Source organism: Cryptomeria japonica, chromosome 11, assembly GCF_030272615.1.
Source record: "Cryptomeria japonica chromosome 11, Sugi_1.0, whole genome shotgun sequence".
NCBI lineage: Eukaryota > Viridiplantae > Streptophyta > Pinopsida > Cupressales > Cupressaceae > Cryptomeria > Cryptomeria japonica.
This window is the reverse complement of record NC_081415.1, coordinates 567,203,608-567,223,111: the sequence shown is the minus strand read 5'-3', so window position 1 is coordinate 567,223,111 and position 19,504 is coordinate 567,203,608. Positions and strand designations below refer to the sequence as shown.

At 37.9% G+C, this 19,504-nt stretch overlaps 1 pseudogene; it reads right to left on the bottom strand.

Moving 5' to 3' along the window:
* Window positions 1–3,242: 3,242 nt before the first annotated feature.
* Window positions 3,243–19,504, bottom strand: part of LOC131027764 (caffeic acid 3-O-methyltransferase-like) — a 55,771-nt pseudogene continuing 39,509 nt past the window's right edge.

Below are 19,504 nucleotides of genomic sequence, written 5' to 3'. Positions count from 1 at the left end.
ACACATACACACACATACATACACTCACATACACACATATACCCATACACACATACACATACACATGCATGCATACATACATACACACACATACACACACATATACACACATGCATACATATACACATACGTAAATACATACACACAAACATACCCGCACATACCCATGCACACACATGTAAAACTATGTCTGCATGTGTATGTTTAATTGTGTGTATGTGCACATGAGTCTCTGTGTGGGTGTGGGTGTGGGTGTGGGTGTGGGTGTAGGTTTAGGTGTCTATGTCTTTGTATGAGTATGAGGATTTATTTTTTATGTGTAGTGTATTAATTATATTTTTTTATGGTTTATATGTAAGCGTAATGAGAAAATGATTTTTTTAAAAATTATTTAATAGGTATATGCGCATATTTTTTTCATAGTGTCAGTTTTCACATTTTGCTAGCTTTAATTTTGTTTTAACATTTTTCTAATGTTTTCCTTCTAAATGTTTTTTAAAAATTGATAAACTATTCAATAAATATAATTATAGCAATAAATATATTAATTTTTAAATTACAAATACAAAACCAAAAATCAATGAAAAAAAAATGAACCTTCTTGGAAAAATGGGGGTTGGAAATAAGTTCCTTGTGAGTCCAGCCAAACTCCCAATGCTCCTTAGGGTGCAAATGGCGGTCGCTGGGGAAAATATCAGTTTTTATAACCGATAGTCCGATTGGACTCCCGACACCATTTCAGCACCACGCGGCCTAGGTGTAGTCTGTCTGGACTGAGTCAATTCGGACTACCAATAGTTGACTTAAAGTGTGACACAGGTTCATGCATTTACCCCCTACTCTTTGGACTCTATAGTGCACTTGCTACTTTTCAAAAAGCTATCCTGGCCATTTTTCTAGACTCGAAAACATGTGTGGAAGTGTACATGGATGATTTCACTATCTATGGGAAAGCTTATGAAGAGGCATTGAGTTGTCTAAACCAATTATTGAAGATATGCAAAGACCACAAATTATCCTTGAATCATCAAAATATTTTATTAATGATGATGGAGGGAATCGTCTTGGGTCATCACATCTCTGAAGAAGTCACAATAGACTCTATAAAGTTAGAAGTTATTCAATGAATCCCAATACCCTAGAATAAAACTAATATAAGGATTTTTTTGGGCCATGTAGGTTATTATAGGACATTTATTTTAAGAAAGATACAAATTTCACTTGGACAAAAGACTATCAAGAGTATTTTGAAGCCATTAAACAAGCCTTGACAATTTCTATTGTTATAAATGTACCAATGTGGCAACAACCATTTCAGATTCATGCTAATGCATCCAATCCAACAATTGAACTGGTCCTCAGTCAAAAGGACGAGTCTAGAGAAATGCATGAAATCTACTACATCAATAAGAATCTCAATCCAGCTAAAATGAACTACACCATAATTGAAAAATAATTATTGGCAATTATTTCCTTCAATTAATAAATTTAGACATTACATTATATTGTTTAATTTTTTTTTGTCAATACGGACCATGCAACTATTAGGTATCTAATGAACAAGTTTGTAATAGGAGAACATATTATTAAATGGTTACTAATACTTCAAGAATTTGGCATAGCCATTGTTGATAAACTAGGAAAAGATAATGTCATAGCTCATTTTCTATCACGAATGATTCTATAAGGTAACGATGAACCAATCAAGGATACATTTCTAGATGATCATTTGTTTCCCATTTCTATCCAATCACCTTGGTTGATATTGTAAATTATTTGGTGACGGGGAAGTGTCCTTCTCAATTTAGCTCAAAACAAAAAAAGAAACTAATTTGTAAGAGTTGTAGGTTTAAATGGATTAATGACATGTTGTTTAAAATGTGTCTTGGCCATATTAGAAAGAACTTTGAGATATAAGTGAAAATTATATCACTAATATACATATACAATTTAGTATGTGATGAATATACAATACTGCAATTTGACCTAACTCCATGTATAATGTATTATATGATGTAATGTTCATGTGAATATTCACAAATTATCAATTTTACTTATATCTTCTTGTCTCAATGCTTTTTAACTAAAATTTTCAAGAGACTCAAGCCCATATCCTTGACATATACCTATTGTTTCCAACATTTTGGTTCCAATGTCAAGACTATTCTAAAGTGATAAAGGAAAGGTCGAATCAATACATAAGGAAATGTCAAATCAATACTATCATTTGTGATGGTAAAATACATTAATAAAAGATTATTTAAGACTTGGAAAAGAAATAATAGGTAGAAATAGAAATACTACACATATGTATCACACTTTAATAAAGAAAACAATCAATACACATACAAATTTTCAAATTCAAACGCCTAAATGTGACATTTATTATTTGAATTTTAAAATGATGTAAAATGTAGTTTATAAGATACATTTAAAAATAGTTGGATTTATCATTTTTTTCTAAAATTTTAGAAAACAATGAGCTGGATGGGACATCACCAAAAAAACAAAATCGTTTTTCTCCTCATAGATTACTTGAAATCTAGTGCATGAAAAAAAAGAAAAAAATTCAATGATTTTTTTAATAATTTTTAAAATTAAACTTAATCAAAACATTACAATTTTCATAAGATATCAATTTTCATTTAATTTTTTTATGATTTAAAAAATGTGACCTTGGAGAGGATTGTCTCCTCTAATACACTCTATGTTTTTCAAAAACTCTAGATATATTTGATATATATTTACAAATAATTAAATAGAATATGTTGGCCAAACGTGAACGCAACATAACTTCTGCATCTAATTAGAAGAAGAAAATTTGATGTACTTATTTCTTTTAGTAAGGACAGAAAACAATGAGTTTCTTATGATGAAAGGTGTGAAAAGAGATAGCGACACTTTGATCGACTATGAATCTAATGTAAGAAATTTACAATTTTTATTCAGAGAATTAAATATGATCTTCCTCATTGAAGTCAATTGTTCCCAGGTTGAATCTGATTCCAAACATGGATTTTTGCCCACCAGAATATGTCCAACATCAACATTTTCTAAGTCATGTACATCAATTGGAGATCCAATCTTAGTGGGACATTCAATCATTGCACCATCTTCAAGTAAAATATTTTCCCAAGTTGAATCTAATTCAAAGGACAGATTTTCCTCTAATGCAAGCATGGCATCAACATTTTCTAGTCCATCAACACAAATCGAAGATCCAATACTAATGGAACTTTCAGTCATTGCACCATCCGATTCACAACAGCTCCTAGGTTCTTGTAAATCTCTAAATTGCCCTTCAATTTGCTTGGTTTTTTCCTCTGCATTTGGTTACCCTAGATTATGATAAGCAGTATTCAAAATAATTTTATGAATAGGCTCCTCACTCATATTGTTTTGGGAAATAACATCATCTTCATATTTCTTGATGTAAATTTCACTGTGTATAATCCATCATCCAAGTTTGGACCCAAGTTCAACTCAGCTAGCCAATTACTTCTCACCTGTAAATCTGGTGCAAAAGTGGAGTTGATGCCATTTTCATTTATAACTAAATTCACTTCTGCGCAACCTGAAGTGTTTACACCATTCTTGTATGCTAAAGTTTCAATGTCTCCATTTTCATGTGTACCTGGTTACATATAACAAAACAAGTTAATATCAATATTAAATAGAGGCCACAAATAAAGTATTGTACCATGTCAAATTAAGGAACAAGAGCTTTTAGTTCAGGGTAGAGCACCCCAGCATCCGGACCGTCTTAAACCATACACACCAAGCAACATATGAAGTCTAGAGAATGTTAGTCAACTTTGAGTGTTTAACACTTTTAAGTCTAGAAATGTATTAAGCCTAAAAAATGTCAGTCAACTCTCAATGTTTAACACTTTTAAGCCTAAAAGCGTAAGCTTCATGTGTATGATTTAAGCCGTTACCCAACACCCTAACAACACAATAGACAATGCTTAGATCTAATTTGATCCTACTGTTTGGCCGCAAAATATGTAGTACCGATTCTAGATTGTTTAATACTTGTGTACCCAGTTTTATGGTGGGAAACCTAACATTATGGATTACAGAAGCTTGACATCATTCAACAGTAATAATGGGCTCCTATTGCTCAAGCAGAAAACATGCTAATTGCTACATCGAAGCTTTGTAAAACGATAGTGTTCTGGTTCTTGGGCTTGAACTGTGCACCATTCTTCATTCTCTTGGTCGGGCAATCCCATATTAAATGATCCAGCTTGCCACAACAATAACAAGTTCTCTTTCGAATTCGGTAGCTCTGTCTATAATCATTCTGCGAAATCACCCTCTCTTTTCCTGATATATGAGCCTCCATTCCCGACTTGACCGGATTTTTAAACAAAATGATTCGCAATAATAAGAAGATAAACTTAGAGAATTGTGAACAAATATTTTGCTCCGAGCTCGGTTATTTATTTGATAATTTTTAAAATGAGGCTGTAGCAGTCACACCCACGAGGGTAATGGACGTATCGCTTGGATCTATAAGTTAAAACGTAGTTTTCAATTTATAATTTTTTAAAATAAGCTTTTACTAATTATAGTGGCCACTATAATGGATATATTAACCTCATTTTAAATTAATCAAATATAGATACATATTAAAATCTTGTTAATAAGTAGCAATCGCACTTTAGTGTGCGATGTCGAAGAGGTGTGGAAAGTCAATTAGGAAGAAAGTATATATTTTACATATATTTTCATAGTCCATGTGGTCATTTAATAGATGACTTTTATGCAACAAAGGTCTTAATAGACAAGTGATATCTCCCATTCAACTATGCATATGCTTACATGGATATGAACATGATTGAAATAAAGCCTTTAAATTAGGAAGATAATCAAGATCAATTACCAATAGGATCATGTTATATTTGCAATAGAGAGTGAAGGAGAGAGAGGGATAGATAAGGATGGAAAGGAGAGATAGAGGGGGGAAGAGAGAGAGGGGGTTAAGGAGATAGAAATAAGGGATGGAGGTAGAGACGAAGCTAGAGACAAGGTGGACATAGAGATGGAGATGGAGGTGGAGAAGGATATAGCTATGTAGAGAAGGAGGGGGAGAGATAAGGGGAGGGGAGACAAAAAGATAGATAGAGATGTAAGAGATGAATATAAATAGAGGGAGAGAGGTGGAGACAATGTGACAGAGATATGAAACAACATAGAGAGGTGTAAAGAGATATAGTGGTAGAGAGAGATGGAGAGATACCAAGATAGAGATAGAGGTAGAGATGGAAGAAAAAATATAGAAAGATTAAGATAGAAAGGCAAAGAGATATAGGTGTAGAGATGTAGGAATAAGGAGAGGGGTGGGGGATATAGATGTAAAAGAGAGGGAGATATGTCTAAAGATAAAGGGTGAGAGAGGAAGATAGAGGTAGAGATGAAGATAATGAGATAGATTAACAAGGTCGGAGAGAAGAGGGGGAGAGGAAGAGATATAGATAGAGCGTGATATAAAGAGATAAAGAGGGATATGGAAAGAGATTGAGAGATAGGGAGAGTGATCGAGAGATAGGGAGATAGAGAAAGGCACAAATAGAGATGGAGAAAGACAAAGAGAGATGAAGAAAAAGAGATATTGAGAGAGGTAGAGAAATAGAGAGCCCAAGAGGTAGAGGGGGAAAGAGAGACTAATAGTAAAACTGACAAGTTTATGATTCCATATTATGCATGCATGTCTACCAATGTAGTTGTGATATATGTCATAGCCTATTCTAGATCTCTCGTTTTCATACAAACAAGGAGAAAGTAAGAAAAAGTTGTAGAGATTTACTTTATATATGTAAAATGCATTTGCTTAAAAGTTTATAAGTAATTTTCAACAAATCCATTTTGTGTAGTTTTTGCAATTATAGCAAGCCATGAGACAAAGATAGAAACTAGGTTCTTATTTGAAACTTTTGACCAACTATCTCATGATGTTAGACATCTTGCTAGCCAAACATTTTTTTTTTATGCTTCTTTTGTACATTCTCCTAAATTCCAAGCATGTATGATTCTTGAGTATATAGGAAAACAAATAAGAGAACTAGAGAAGAACATTAACCCAGAAATGTATCCACAATTGTTTAAGGAATTACAAGATGAAGTAGATAAGGAAATGAAAGAGATGATCCCTGAAAAGGGAAGAAGATTATTGTAAGAAGAAGGGGTCCTAATCCTACTTAGATGGGATATTAGCTCAACCATAGATTTTGACAACTTAAGGATCAATTGGAGCATGCAAGTTAAATTGAGTTTTGGAGATGCAAATAAGATCTACACTAGATCAAGATTTCACCCTAATAATAAGTCTTCGTATACTTGGGCCTTATATCCACCACGTAAGAGGTCTCTCAATATTGAAAATCCAAGTCAAATTTATGGATATCTTGTTCATAGATTAGAAGACATGAACCTTGTTAAGGCTGTAGACCTGACACTTAATGCAACAAAATTTATGAAAGCTCATATTGAAAAACTCATGAAACAAAACACATGGTATAAGAGAGAAAATGAGCACTTGAGAGAAGAAAATGTGAAATTTGGAGATAGATTGCCATCTTATTCAGGGACTGCTCTGTTGCCAATAATTGATGCACCAAATCATGAGAGAAGACTAATGAAGGTTACTTCAAAGAGGTCTTATTAGAAACTAGAAGTAATAAAGTTAGTGAAAAGAAAGGAATGGATAGTTCAATAGTGGAAGGCTTTAAAAGCCAATGTTGTCATAGAGTTAATGAATGACATGTTTGAAAAACTATTGCTACATGTTGACAGATTTTGGACTGTATTAATTGGAACATAAAAGGCCATTAAAGAGAATGAGAGGTTACAAGGAAGGATAGAATCAAAAAGAGAGGAAGTCACATAAGATCTTGTTCAAGAGAAGTCAACATATGCAGCGAAACAAGTTGATAAATGGATAAAAGTACACAAAAAGTTTAATATGAAGTTTCAATCAAAGAATTAAATAGATATGATCAAATGAAAGACAGTCATTTCCCCTCACTACTTAAGGATACTGATAGTAGTTTGAAAAAATTCTTGAAGAGTGGAAAATGAAGATTATTTATATGTTACCACAGGCCACAAGTATTGTCCTTATTAATTACAAGTTTTTGAGAATACAAGTGTTAAATTGAATAAAATATCTTTACTAGGATTTGGAATGAAGGATGTCAATGGCCTCAATGGTGTATATGCCGTTGGCATTTTTGATGATTATGCTGTGATTGTCATTGATGGACACACACTTGCATTGAGATCACCTTTATATGAATGAGTTAAAGCTCAACTAGAATTTGTTGCAACTGGTATATTGTATTATATTTTTTAGACTATCGGTGTTTTGAAGAATGTGTTTACCGGTCTGAAGCGATATCTTGACCCCAAGCAGTTTGTGGATCTCAAGCGGTACGAAGGATCAAGCGGCAGGACACTCATTTTCCCAGTCTTCATTTCTTGTCAAACCAGCAACTAGTATTTTGCTTAAATCGGTATTTTGTATGAATCGATAATACTTTGTGATGAGTTACCAATGGGCATTTTGTGATGAGTTACAATCCATCGAATGTTTGACAGTGCCGACACTCTGGCGGTGCTTTTTGTGTCGTGTTACCAAGTATGTCTAAATTCATTGAACCTAGGAAATTGGATTGTAAACCTATTGGACCGACATGAAATCAGATTCCTTTATAAGGACATCATGTCTAGGGTTTTAGAGAGTTGCTAGGGTTTTAAGGTGGTTGATGATTTTTTGTAATGGAAAATACAAAAGAGAAGTTTAGGTCTAAAAAGAGAGACAGAGAGTGAATGTGTTGAAGACTAAAGTAATGCTGGAATGCATTAGCTATGAGCCATAGTGGATCTAAACAAGCAATCTGTGCTATTTGCTAGATCAATCTCTTGTTGATTACTCACATCTTTGACAAGTCTGAAGCCCTTAACCGGGTAGGCTCAGAGTAGCCTTTGTAAAATCCTCTAACAAGGTGGTTCACATATGTGGATCTAAAAGCCTCTAGCAAGGTAGTCTTTCATCGGACTTATCTCCTAACAGAGATTGGGATCCTAATAGGATCTGTTCTGGTAAAGAACATTGTATGACCTTAACCAGTCTAACCTTAATCGATCTGCTTCCTATTCTGCAGATAGTTACTTGTGAGTTTCATCTCACCGTGGTTTTTCCCATTTGGGTTTCCATGTCAAATATTTTGTGTTATGGTGTTATTGCTGTTGTGGGTGAATGTCTTATTTGCATTTTGGTTTAGTTGCCTATTAACCTATTTGACTGTTAAACTGTTCTACCAGTTTATCACTAGACTGTTTAAGGGTTTTAATACAGTGTTTTTCAGTATACTAATTCACCCCCTCTCTTAGTATTCATCAATTGGTATCAGAGCCTATCTTTCTATAAGTCTAACCACTTGGAAAGAGACATGGGGGAATACACTGTGAGGTGTAGGATTTTACCAAGATCAAGGGCACAATGAAAAGCATAAAAAGAGAGACAATAGAATGACAAGAACAAACTGTATTCTCATCAATATGCAAAATGATCAACAGGATTAACCAATACAATGAATATAGGCCTACTTATATAGGCAAGGCCATATGGATGTATGAGCACACAATTATGACATGTGGCTCAATGAGAAACAAGGGTAGGTAAGAAATACTAGGGGTAGGTAGGAGAAATAATATAATATTCCACAAGAGGTGGATGACCCACCAAATGTGGAGTGTAACATCAAAATAAGACCACAAAAGGTGGAATTTCTCCTACAAGCTCTATCCCTATGTGCACATTTCCCTAAGTGTCTCAAATCCAAACTATGAAGAGATGCATTATCTTGAGTTAACTTAAGTAAAGTGTAATAATATCCAAAATGAATATTTATTTACACCAACACCCCCCCTTAAGTGCAACTTAGGGGAATGAAGACTCAAGCCAACAATGCAAGATGGGTCCCAGCTACTAGGCCATGATAGGTACCCATGTACAATATGCAAATGTAAGCAAAACTATGCAATGCAATCTCTCACAAACAGAGAAAGGGAGAAAACCCAATGGGAAAAAACTCCCCCCCAAAAGAGAGATGAATGTACAAAAGACTCTCAAAGAGGAAAAAGTTCCCCCCATAAGAGAGGAAGGAGAAGTCAACTGACCCCCCCTAATGACACATCCCGCACCCCCAAGAGAGATCGCAACTGCTGGAACTTACTCTCGGTGAATGGTTTGGTGAATATGTCAGCAACCTGCTCTGTTGTAGGACAATACTGCAAATCAATGACCTGCTCTTGGATGAGCTCTCAGATATAGTGCATATGAATTTCGATGTGTTTGGTCTGCTGATGCTGGACTGGGTTCTTCAAGATTACAATAGCACTATGATTGTCACAATTTAGAACTGTCGGTCGTGGAGTGGTGAATCCAAATTCTGTGAGGATTTGCTGGAGCCAAATGGTCTCAGACGCTGCGTTAACAGCGCCTCGATACTCAACCTTAGTCAAAGAGAGAGCAATAGCATGTTGCTTCTTTCTCTTCCAACAAATGGGGCCCGAACCAAGGTGAAAACTGTAACCAAAAGTAGACTTACGATCATCAAGATTGCCAGCCCAATTGGAGTCTGTGTAACCAACCAAGTGAAGTCCTGTGCCTGCTGCATAGTGAATCCCATAGTGATGTGTACCCTGGATGTAATGAAGGATGCATTTGGCGGCTTTCCAATGAAGCCCATGTGGTTCCTGCATGAAGTGGGAAACCATGCCAACTACAAATGAAATATCAGGGCGTGTATGGGTCAAGTAGATGAGACTACCCACAAGCTGATGATACAAAGTGGCATCAACTGGTGGAGAAGAACACTGAGCCTCAAGCTTGACTCTAAAAGAAAAGGAGTCGGTGTAGGCTTACAATCAGCCATATGAAAGTGTGCAAGTAGATCAAGAGCATACTTGGGCTGTGATAGTGTAATCCTGGAAGGTGACTGTGAAATCTCTATCCCAAGAAAGTAGTGCAAAAGACCCAAGTTAGTCATAGAAAATCTGTCATGCAAAGCAGATTTGACCCTGCTAATGATGGATGAAGTACTCCCTGTAATGATCAAGTCATCAACATAAAGCATAAGTATCAAGTGAGAGTCATCCTGTCACAAAATGTAGACATTCAGATCGGAATGACACCTGGTGAAACCTGCGGAGAGAAGAAAGGAATCCATCTTGGTGTACCAAGCCCTGGGGGCCTGCTTAAGGCCATAGAGAGATTTCCTTAGTCTGCAAACCAAGGAAGTATCCTGGATGAAACCCTATGGCTGCTCCATATAAATCTCCTCATCAAGATCACCATGAATAAAAGCACTCTTCACATCCATCTGATGTACAGCCCAACCATGAGCTGCAGCAATAGCAAGTGTCAAACGAATGGAGTTCATCTTGGCTACGGGTGCAAAGGTCTCAGTATAGTCAAGACCTGCAACCTGAGAGAAACCTTTTGCAACAAGCTGAGCCTTATACTTATCCACACTACCATCCGCTGCAAACTTGGTCTGATAGATCCACTTACATCGAACCAACTTTCTCCCCTTAGGGAGATGGACTAAATCCCATGTGTTGTTCCTCATCAAGGAACTATACTCTTCCTCCATAGCTTGGTCCCACTCAGGAACCCCTGATGCTTCCCTAAATGTCTGTGGATTGGAAGTAGTAGCAATGAATGCATGTGGTAGATCCTGATGTTGTTATCGAGCTCTCTGTGTATCTGAAGGATCCCCAACAAGAGAACCTGCGGACTCAAGTGTTTGTCGATCCCAACGAGGTTGAGGTGGAGGTGGAGAACGAGGCTCTTCAACTACAAGTGGACCCTACAGAGGTGTAACCCTGCGAGTCAAAGTTGAAGGAGTCTCATCATCTGAATCACTAACATCACTATCCACAATGGAGGAAGGTGGAGGAGGTAGAGAGGCTAAGCTAGGAGAGCTTTCCTCAAAGTGAACACTCCTCTCTATGAACACCTCATGTGTCTCTAGATCCATCAATCTGTATTCCTTAACACCCTTAGGATGTCCAACAAATATGCAAGGTCGACTCTATGGTTCCAATGCCTTTCATTTCTGCAGAGGTATGTGAGCCCATGCTGGACACCCAAAGACTCTGAAATGTCTCACAATCGGTTTCCTACCAGCCCAAGCTTCAAAAGGAGTAATACCTTGCAAAGCTTTGTGAGGAACCCGATTCTGGATGTGTGTGGCACAACTGATAGCCTCTGCCCAAAAGGTGGGATCAAGAGAACGTGCATGTATCATACAGCTAGCCATTTCTTTGAGAGTTCTATTCTTGCGTTCTACAACCTCATTTTGTTGTAGAGTATATGCGACAGAATGCTGAAGATCAATCCCCTCAAATGTACAAAAATCCTCAAGTCTTTTGTTCACATATTCCCTTCCATTATCTGTATGAAGAATCTTGACCACTTTCCTTGATTGCTTCTCCACACAAGTCTTGAAGTCCTAAAATCTGTCAAATACTTCACTCTTATGAATAAGAAAGTAGACCCAAGTGAAGCAAGAGTAGTCATCAATGAAGGTGAGGACATAGCGGGCCTTACTAAATGAAGGTGCTGGAAATGGACGTGCTACATCGCCATGAAAAAGTTGAAGAACTTCCAAAGCTCTCCAAGCTTTCCCCTTATCAAACTTCTCTTCAGGATGCTTGCCCATGGAACAACCTGAACATACACCCTCTGAAAAACTGATTCGAGGTAGACCTGTGACCATGTCTTTAGTGCTTAGCTGTTGAAGATAGCGGTAGTTGAGGTGACCAAACCACTCATGCCATAGCTTACTTTTTGAATTTGAATGAGTAAGCAAGGCCCTAGAAGGTGAACTTGGCACAAAGTGGGAGAATGAATAAAGCCTTGAGTTGTCATTGACTTGTCCCACTGCTACCAAGGCATCATCATCAAGTTCCTTTACCACAACTGAATCTGGTGTAAACTCAACCTTTTTCCCATTCCCATAGTGAGTGATTTGGTAGATGGAGAGAAGGTTGGTAGACAAGTTAGGAACATAGAGAACATTCTCAAATGTTCCATCATCCATGTCAACTGAACCTTTCCCTTCAACCTCTACTTGTGTATCATCACCTATGTAAATGTGAGGTACCTTAGATGGCTCCAATGAAGAAAACTGCTCCTTTGTAGAACCCATGTGATATGAGGCACCCGAGTCAAGTATCCATTGCTGTGAAGAACCTGTTGTAGCCAAAAATGCTTGCCCTTTTCCCTTAGACTGTGAGGAAGAGGAAGGAGATGAATCCTTCTTTGTGTAGGTAGATGGCAAGTTGATGTTGTTTTTCTTAAGAAGATTAGTTAACTCATCAACTTGCTTTGCGTGGCATCGATGCTCATCATGACCATACTTCTTGCAATATGCACAAGTTGGTTTATCCTTCTTAGGTGGTGTCCCCTTCTTGGAAGAGGATGTAAAATCGCCTTGTGATGGAGAGGATGATTGTCCTTTTTCCTGGTGTGGCTTAGACTTAGAGTGCTTCTTCTTCTTGTTGGAATCTTTGCCTTGACTTCCTTGATTCCCTTGATTTGCCACCAAAGCCTTGGACTTTGAAGACTTGAGAAGCCCCATGTTCAACAACTTAGATTGTTCCAATATCAACATTTCTGTGAAAGAATCAAATGAAGGCATAACATAGGAACTCCCCACTATCAAACGATGAGTTTGGAAGCTAGACACAAATGCTGCATATTCTGGTGCAAGCTTGTCCAACAAGTTGAATATCAACTGAGCATCCTTTTTGTCAATTCCACAATCCTTAAGCTTTGCTCTTAGCTCATTTGCTTTGGTGACATAATCTTGGATTGTATCAAAACTCTTGGGATCCAAGTTGGTGAGTTCATTGTCAATCTGATAGCCTCTGATTTCATCAACTTGACCATACAATTTTTGAAACATATCCCAAGCCTCTTGGATTGTTTTACACTTCTCAATGTGAAAAATGAGGTCATCTGATACATACTTGCACAAAGTTCCAAGAGCCATGCAATTATTTGTGAGCCATTCTAATTGAGCATTTGGATCAGCCTTAGGATCAGGTGGTGCTGTTATTGTTCCATCTATGTAATGTGTGAGACCCTTTTCCATTAATTTACTCCATGCTTTAATTTTCCATGATGCATAATTATGTGGAGTTAAAGGGGGAAATTTATGAGGACTCATTGCAACAAAAATGGAAAGAGCACAAAGAGAGGCACAATCACACAAGACACCCCCCAAATTCACTCAATCAAAGAACCCCCCCCCCCCCAAAAGTGATGATTTGGCACTTTATACTTAGTGCGTATATAATGGGCCACTTGCAAAAAATGGAAAAGTGGACTTCTGATTACAATTTTACAACTGCCTCAATAAGGCCAAAAGATCTAACTAAGATCAAACTGATAATGCAAGAGATCTAACTAAGATCCAAGCAATTTACAAGTACCTAATAGGCCAAATAAGACCAATATCTGAAAGTACAATTTCCACTCAAAATCTTGGAAATCTGATCATAGAATATGAAATTAGACAAAAAAACATGCACTTTAAAAAAAAATGGCACCTAAAAAGGCGGTCATATGAGCTCAAATGAGGCCTTTGAAGTTGCAGAATTGAGGATTGGACAGGTACAACTGAGAGAATTCAAAAATTCTAAAAAACCTATGCACCAAAATCATAAACTAACCACACCACTACGAAGATCATGAAATTTTAGCCCATTTCAAAAAAATGTATACCACAAAAGGAGCAAAAATGAGCAAGATATGGCCTTTCAAAGTTGGACTCCAAAACTGAAAAGCTCAATGGAGAGGGGTTAAAAAATTTCAAAAGTCTGCTGATGTGGTGCTAATGTCAACAATTTACTGGCTTAAATTTGATGGCCATATGATAGTCATGAAAACTTCACCTCCCTGCTGACTGGGCGTTCGTACCGTACGGACTGCTAACTGGGCACGGTGACTGTGTAGCTGACTAGGCATACGATTGGTTGATGTGGCGCTGTGACTGTGTGTACGGATGGACTACATGTGTGCCACGTGGTGGGGTCCCGGCAGCTGACTGGGCTCCGCGTGGCGAGTTGTAGGCACAGCAGCCGGCGGTGACTGGGTGGTCGCCGGAGGTTCTGGCCGGTGGCCGTGGCTGGGTCGCAGTTGGCGGGAGGAGGTCTAGGCGGGAGCCGAGGTCGTGGCCGGCAGGAGGAGGCTGCCGAAGAGCTGGGCTAGGAGCCGAGGCGGCATGCACAGCGAGGCAGTGGCGGGAGCAGGTACGTGGCGACGCGGCGGCTCCGACAGTAGGTACAACCTGCAACCTGCAACACGCGTAGGGTACTGCGCAGTACGGGGGGGTTTGCGGACCCCCAAAACAACCAAAAAAAATTTTATTTTTTATTTTTTTTTGGATTGCTTTTTTTTTTTTTTCGAATTTTTTTTTTTCAAAAAATAATAAATTTTTTTTGAAATTCATACGATAATAGCCAAAATGGGGAAAAAAATTTCTCACCAAAATAGGTTGACTTTATAGTCAAAATTTATGGAAATGGCCTCCTGGATTAAACGGTGATGTCCAAATTGCTGTATGACACTCCCAAAAAATGAAGATCCCCAAATCCAAAAATAGAAGCCTTCCACGATGTCTCCAAAAACCAATCAATGAAGCCCAATGGCTTTGATACCATGTAGGATTTTGCCAAGATCAAGGGCACAATGAAAAGCATAAAAAGAGAGACAATAGAATGACAAGAACAAACTGTATTCTCATCAATATGCAAAATGATCAACTAGATTAACCAATACAATGAATATAGGCCTGCTTATATAGGCAAGGCCATATGGATGTATGAGCACACAATTATGACATGTGGCTCAATGAGAAACAAGGGTAGGTATGAAATACTAGGGGTAGGTAGGAGAAGTAATATAGCAATCCACAAGAGGTGGATGACCCACTGAATGTGGAGTGTAATAGCAAAATAAGACCACAAAAGTTGGAATTTCTCCTACAAGCTCTATCCCTATGTGCACACTTCCCTAAGTGTCTCAAATCCAAACTACGAAGAGATGCATTATCCTAAGTTAACTTAAGTAAAGTGTAATAATATCCAAAATGAATATTTATTTACACCAACATGAGGGAACTTACTCATTGGCTCACTCAGCTTGAGCAAGCCTATGATGATCTTATGGTAAAATATGGCCTCTTAGGCAAAAAGAAGAGAGCATGCTGAAAAACTGATGGAGCTATCTAGAAATAGTTCTTCTGATGAAGCGGATGTGGAAGCCCTAATTCAGGAAGTAGAAAAGTTGAATGAATCAAACTCCAACCTAAGAAAGGAGCTTGAAGGACTGACTATCCGAATGTGTCAAGAGCCTGAGAACCGGAGGAAAACTGAAGATCTGGTGAAGGACAAAGATCATGAGATCTCCAAGTTGAAGCAAGAGATCAGTGCACTTACTGTTCACCTTCATGAAATTAGAATGGAAAAAGAAGAAGTACAAGGTGAACTGAACACATCCATCTCTGAGAATGCAAACCTGAAGGAGACAAATGCTGCTATTTCCAAAGAACTCTCTGAGTCAAAGGAAATACTTGCTAAGTTCAACAAGAATACTGTTAAGCTAGAGCAAAAGCTTAAATTTGCCAAACCTGTCAAGAATACTGATGGACTTGGTTTCTTTGGTCATGAGGAAGGTGAGACCTCAGGTGCAAATGCTGAAGCATCAAAGAAGCAACCGACATTCAAAGGTAAAGGTAAGAAAAACTTCACACCTGTTTGCTTTAACTGTCTTAAAGAAGGACATACTGCCAATGTATATAGGAGCAAAGCCTATAATAATTTTCCTTACTTTATAAACAATGTACCTAGATCCAATAAGTTCAATGGTAATTGTTATGCATGCAACAAGTATGGGCACAGAGCATTTGAATGTAGGTCTGTCATGAACAACAATGGAAGATATCCTCAGAGGACTCAAAGAGTTGGTCCAGAATCTTTTGTGAACCGGAACCCCAACTGGTTTAATGCCTTTAATCATCAATCAGGAAGTGGGGGCTATCAAGTGGTAATTGGATGGAGAGAAAACTGTTGGATTTGCCATGGTTATGGTCACACTACAACAACATGTAGAAGGAAGAATGGAAACATGAACAATGGACCTTGGAGAGCACTTGGAATGGTTTACTATCACTGCAACAAAATGAGTCTTTCAGTAAGATTCTACAGAAGTAGAAAGAGTATATCGGATGATATACCAGTCAATCTAGAAGGAAAAATTATGTTGAAACTGTCCAAGTGGATATGAACAAAACCTGGAAAAAGAAACTAGCAATGTTGCAAGAAAACTGGTTTCTGCACCTAGTGTGGAAATCACGGAACTGGCAAACTAAGCTTTAGAAAAGCTTAGGGGGAGCAAACGGTGAAATGTTTCATACGCCTGGCTTACACCGGTAAAAGACCTTAACCAGTGTGTGATACCTGCCTCGTGGCAGAAGATCAGAAATGGTGAAAGGCAAATTAGGGTTTACAGCTTAATAGTGGAGCATTAATTACAGTAGGTGAGGAACCTATTTAAAAGGAATTTTGAAATCATTTCTCACTTATCATTTTTCAAATTGAAGAAGTTTTTCAAGTGCAGAGCAAAGAAAAAGTGACTTGCGTTGCGATTTAGAGAATTTTAGAAATCTTGAAGGAGTTTCAGAAGCTAATTGCAAACAGTCAAGAGAAGAATGCAAAGTGGTGATCATGCAATCGACGAAGTGTGAGGTGAAGTAGAATCTGAAAGCCCTAAATTCATGATTTCCAAAAGGTATTTCTCAAGTTTTCTATTTTTATCATGGCTTCCACATCTCATACTAGCCTGAGTGCATCTGTCGATTCAGTGAACTTCATTCAATGCAAGTCCAAATACAATGCCCTATCACAAGTTCCTGTTGGACTAATAGTAGAAGAAGGAATCTCTGATTATATAGATTGTAACATTGAAGACCTAGGGTCTCTCGCAATCCACTCACAGCTAAGTCTATTATGTGGGAAGGATAAAAAGATCAAACAAAAATATAGCATCCTGGAGAAGAAGATGCCTCATAATGCAGTTTACTTCCTTGAGGATTTCATAGATGATCATATTAGAATCATCCTGAGCAGGGTTCATGGTGACAAAATGTATCTTGAAAGAACGCATGATATCACACCACAAGATGTTCATGCCATCATCGGTTTCTGCAACGTTGGTGAGGTATTGGCCCTAAGGAAGATCATCAAGACTGAAATGACCAAGCTCACCGGTTCAGTGAGCGATTCATGAGGAATGACTGTTAATTTCATCAAGGATGATCTCGTGAAGTATGCCTGCATGGTGATAGGTTACCGGACATTCTCTGCTAGTAGAATTAATTATGTCTCTGCTGCAACGGTAAATGCTGCTTATAGGATGATTAAGGAAGATGCATCGTTTGATCTGTGCACCGTTATGCAAAGCCAACTCCTGTTGAATCTCAAATCAATCAAATAGGATAATGCATTGAAATTCAAGTTTGGTCAACTACTACTAGGATTATTTTTCTACTTTCAAGGCTACTTCCCAGTAGTGGGAGACATTCAGTGGTCTGCTGACCAACCAGTTACCAAGCAAATCAAAGAAAGCCTGCGAGTAGTCGGAACCGGCTACCCTGAAGTTATGAACAAGCATTTTGATGAGTTTAGAAGCAAGATGAGCCTAAGGATGAGGATATCCAGTGACATTGTCAAGAAATATGAACAGGACATCTACTTCACCATCAAAGTGGATGTATGCTTAATGGAGGCCGTTGAGCCTAGATAGGAAGAAGTAGAACCTATAGGCTATGAGGTAATGAATGATATGTTGGATGGGTATGCTTCCACCCTAATCGTCTCACCCCTTGATCCTAAGGAAAAGAGAACTAATACTTATTTAGAAAGGGTTACACCAGTTACAGAACCCTTAGAAAAGAAAGGAAAGGCAGTGCCTTCAGCATCGACATCGGTTACTGTAGCCAGTCCCAAAGTGACCAAGCGGTCACCGATCAAGAGGAAACCGGAAGAGGCACCAACAAAAGTCTTCGAGAGGAAACGGAAGACAAAAAGCAATTCACCTGAGTCAGAAGAAACTGTGTAAGAAGAATCGCCTAAGAAGACTGGGCAAATAAGGAAAAAGACAAAGATTGAACCGACATCATCTGCACTGGTAAATATTGACATTTCTTCATACAAACCTTTGACACATTGTCGAAGAACAATTAAGAATATTAGGAGAAAATTGTTAAATGATTTGGTAGATCATTTTGATGATTTTAATGATGAAGAACAGCAAGAAGTAGAGCAAGAAGATATAAGGTATTTATGTGCTAATGACCAGTCGCCTTCAAAAATTAGATCTGAGATACTGGATTCTTTGTATAAGTCCTTAGACAATAAATGGCGCATTGCCATAGAGAATGAACAAGAAATTAAGGAGAAAGTTTTTGCTCAACACTTTCCCGACCTGTCCAATTCAAAGCTATTTGATGTCATCAATCAGAATAAAGGACTCTTCTTCACCAAAAGAAGAAGACTGTGGTTATTGGAAGGAGGAATTGATGATGTCAAAAAGGACACTCATCTGCATATGACAACTATTGTTCATACGCACAAAGTGCTACAAGCCAACAAGAAGGTTGAGGAAGAACTAGCAATATCAAGACCGGATGAAGTGTTTGATGATGAAGGCAATCCGGTTGTTGAACCTACAAACACTATTGATGTCGATACTCTGGATGTAGAGGATGTTGCTCAGGACTCACCATTAGAAGCAATAGGATAGGAGAAGCAGGCAGAATAGGCAGAAAAGCAAAAGGAAGCAGAGGACAAAAAGGAAGAAGCAAAGAAGCAAGCAGAGGAGAAGAAAAAGAGGGATGAAGAGGAGAAGAGGAAGAAGGAAGAGGAAAAAAAGAAGGATGAAGAGGAAAAGAGAAAGAAGGAAGAGGAAAAGAAGAAAGAAGAAGAGGATAAGGAAGAGAAGAAGTAAAAGGAAGAAGAGGAGGAGAAAAGGAAACAGGAGGAAAAGAGAAAAGAGGATGAGAAGAAAAGAAAGGAAGAGGAGAAGAGACATCTATAATAATCAATTCCTTGGGTCAATTCAACAATATCTCATATGCTCACATATGGTCTTACATTCATGTGTGTGCAGACAAGAGAGAGAGAGAGAGAGAGAGAGAGAGAGAGAGAGAGAGAGAGAGAGAGAGAGAGATCAATATCTTTTAAGCTTCTTAGATAATTGGAGGTGAATTAAGGTTTTGTGGTAGAAAAGTGAAAGTGTTGTGGTGAGAAAGGAAAAGTTTGAATTGGGAGATGGTAAGATGTGCAATTGAGAGAGAGAGAGAGAGAGAGAGAGAGAGAGAGAGAGAGAGAGAGAGAGAGAGAGAGAGAGAGAGAGAGAGATGTA